The sequence below is a fragment of the Pinus tabuliformis genome, chromosome 1_2 (assembly GCF_031772625.1).
Source record: "Pinus tabuliformis cultivar Carrire ecotype Pingquan chromosome 1_2, CPIR1, whole genome shotgun sequence".
Classification (NCBI taxonomy): domain Eukaryota; kingdom Viridiplantae; phylum Streptophyta; class Pinopsida; order Pinales; family Pinaceae; genus Pinus; species Pinus tabuliformis.
The window spans coordinates 1,293,060,080-1,293,063,535 of NC_142298.1; the positions used below are offsets into that span (position 1 = coordinate 1,293,060,080).

General features: G+C 41.5%; 1 long non-coding RNA gene across 2 annotated transcripts; it reads left to right on the forward strand.

Annotated features, from left to right (window-relative positions):
* Window positions 1-748: 748 nt before the first annotated feature.
* Window positions 749-3,137, forward strand: LOC149210955 (uncharacterized). 2 transcript variants are annotated; one of them, XR_016252974.1, is made up of 6 exons: window positions 749-1,147; window positions 1,273-1,964; window positions 2,084-2,154; window positions 2,401-2,495; window positions 2,616-2,686; window positions 2,943-3,137. It is a non-coding gene; the product is annotated as an uncharacterized LOC149210955 (long non-coding RNA). The 2 variants fall into 2 exon arrangements; XR_016252973.1 differs by lacking the exon at window positions 2,943-3,137 and having other exon boundaries at window positions 752-1,147; window positions 2,616-2,814.
* Window positions 3,138-3,456: the final 319 nt, after the last annotated feature.

Sequence of the window (3,456 nt, forward strand, 5' to 3'; positions counted from 1 at the left end):
TAGAAGAATTGGGTAAGACAAAAGTATGAAATTATTTTAATGTTTGCAATGGAATAAAATAGGTTGGTGATTGGATGCTGAATTTATTTTTATAGTAAAGTTTAAGAATATTTTAGAATTTAAGAGATAATAGCGAAATCAAACAATTGACTTCGCCGAAGTAACAAAAATGAATTTGCAATAAATTAAGGAAGTTAAAATAATATAAGAATCGTTAAAACAGATTAAAGTCAGATCTTCATTTATCATGAATTTGCAATAAATTAAGGAAGTTAAAATAATATAAGAATCGTTAAAACAGATTAAAGTCAGATCTTCATTTGTCCTTTGAAACGCTCAGCTAAAAACGCTGGAAGGCCGGTCTTGCTCGTTCAGGTAATGAAAAGTGATCCGTGACACTAGTAAATGGAGTGGTTAGCCGCTGCTTGTGAAGTATGGAAGGAGACCACAAAATAATATGGATAAAATTTGAAATGAAATAGAACCCTTTTCGCCTTTCGAAGCGTCCTTACCTCTATATGCTTTGATAATATTCCAGATGCAACATAAATAGAAGCGAGTTTAAACATGAAAATCTTGTAAGTTTAGAGTCGCATATCTAATATCTTACGACAAATATTTAAATTTCCATAATACGCTGCGAGAAAAAACCCAAGGCATTTAGTTGGTTATTAGCGGTGCTCATTCATTTCTTCTTCCACATCAAGCAAACATTTCTGTATACACTGCAGAATAAGAGGATGGGACATGTGTCATACATGCAGGTGGGTCACACAAATGGCACTATGCATGGTGATCAACAAGTGGAATGGTAAATTAATGATCATGGCGACAAGTAAGGTTTCACCAACACACTGCACTTCGCATATTCACCACCACAGGGAGCCGTTTCTATCCTGCAGCCATGGCAGATGACCAAATGAAAGTAAAGGTGTCCAGGGTTTCCACAGTTGCACCTGCCATCGCTGCTGCCAAGCATAGCATGTTCCTGTCCGCCCTCGATATCTTTTTAGAGCCGGGAGTTACCTACCAGTACTTTTTTCCATAAAACACCAGACGTTACAGCCGAGAAGGATTTTCCTGCAATCGTCGTTAGTTCTGGTGGATTTCTATCCATTTGCAGGTCGGTTGGATATGAAGGGTGGAGGTACGGTTTTCCCCAGACTGTGAATACTAATTAAACACACGATATTTCAACGATTTTCCTGCAATCGTCGTTACTTCTGGTGGATTTCTATCCATTTGCAGCTCAGTTGGATATGAAGGGTGGAGGTACGATTTTCCCCAGACTGTGAATACTAATTAAACACACGATATTTCAACGGGCCATCGCAATTTTCCAGAACCAGATGTGCCTGTCTCTCATGTCTCCACCTGATCCTCCCTGCGTTCCCGCCGTCCACCTGTTCGCAGTCACATCCGACGGTCCTCACGCCAGACAGACGCTTTACCTCAGCCTGCCCAGTGCGCCCCCCCCACTACCTCTAGCCATTTGCAATGTTGCCCAGTGGGAGCAGACCAACCCCTCCTGCCGACGGTCGGGATTTTGGTCTAGCCAGACTAACCATCGATTTTTCCTGTACGCGGCTAACTCAGGGATTTTCCTTGTTAAAAGGCCTTCCGGCCACACCACCAAGGGTTTTTCGCAGGTAGGGTTTCTCCGATCCCGAAATTGCACTTCTTCCGCAGCGTCGCATTCCAAACCACAGCAAGCCAGGGTTTCCGCCCCAGCTCTTCCTCGGCGCTGTCACTGCACTAGCATGGGCAGCCGAGTTATGGTATCCCCATGTTAAAAGTCCTTGCGGCCACACCGCCGAGGGTTTCTCGCATGCACAGGTTGTCTGATCTCCACTCCACTTTCTCTCGCAGTCTTAATCTTTAAAGCATAGCAAGTGACAGTTTTCGGACCAGGTCTTTCCTAGTGCAGCACCTACACCAGCACGGCTCAGGCGGGTGCTAAACATGTATACCTTCAAGCCCAGCCTGACTGACATCTGGCTGTATACATATTTTTACCACGAACCTGTTTTCCCATACATTTTTTTCCTACTGCTAATGGAGTTTTTGCCTTTGTCTTCTGCAGAGGAGTTGTGACACGGCTGACACGAAGATGGATGGGTATCCACCGCAGGGCTCCTTGGCATCGATTTCCAGGTTTTCCTCCATTGCCAACAGCCACCAAGAAGAGCGTGTTGTTTCTCGAAGTTGTGAAAAATTGCATATAAAAAAAATTCTATTAATTTTTTCCTTGCAATTTAGAGACTCTCAAAAAAAAATTCAAAGAATCTCAGTCCCCAAATTTCTTTATTTCTAGAGAAAAAGGAAGATGCATTTATTTTTTCTTTTCCGAATTTATCAAATATGGACATAAAAAAATTTCCCATTAATTTTTGTTTGCAGTCTTAATCTTTAAAGCATAGCAAGCGACAGTTTTCGGACCAGGTCTTTCCTAGTGCAACACCTACACTAGCACGGCTCAGGCGGGTGCTAAACATGTATACCTTCAGGCCCAGCCTGACCAACATCTGGCTGTATACATATTTTTACCACGAACCTGTTTTCCCATACATTTTTTTTCCTACTGCTAACGGAGTCTTTGCCTTTGTCTTCTGCAGAGGAGTTGTGACACGGCTGACACGAAGATGGATGGGTATCCACCGCAGGGCTCCTTGGCATCGATTTCCAGGTTTTCCTCCATTGCCAACAACCACCAAGAAGAGCTAAAAAGGAAGATGCATTTATTTTTTCTTTTCCGAATTTATCAAATATGGACATAAAAAAATTTCCCATTAATTTTTGTTTTTAGTCCAGAAATTCTTTGCAATTTTTCTATTTCTTAATCAAACAAATTGGCACCACAACCATTTTTTCTTTGACATGCATTTAAATTGTTTTCATAAACATTTGCGATGCATTTAAATTGTTTTCATAAATTTGTTAAGTAGGCAAGCCTTTACAATCTGTGACAACCTGTGCGGCTCGGCTAAATTCAATTTCAGTGCCGGCCACTAAGATTTCGACGAAGAAGATTTCAAGTAAACAACACAGAATTTTCGCTCAGCAATTGGATAGTCATTCGTTACAGCCTCAATCACGCCCTGGTGATTCATGTTCTTGTTTGGCCGCAACAATTACAGCTCCTGGTACAGTTTTCCCCAGATTGCGATTTTTCTCTTTTTGGCAATAAAAATTATCAGTTTTTTAAATGTGTTTTGCACTTGCATGATGTTGCACATTAAAAACATTTTACAGTAGATATATTTAAGAGTGTTCTTCTGAGTGTGTGTTGTTTACCTGTTTAACTTTCGATATGCATTATGCTTTCATAATGCAGTAGACGCGCTGGTGGCCTCAATTGCTCCAACAGCCCACAGGATTACAGCCAAACATTGGAGCGCTTCATCAGAGTATTAGCAAGGGACTGGACTCCATTATTATGCAGAAGGCTTCATCAGA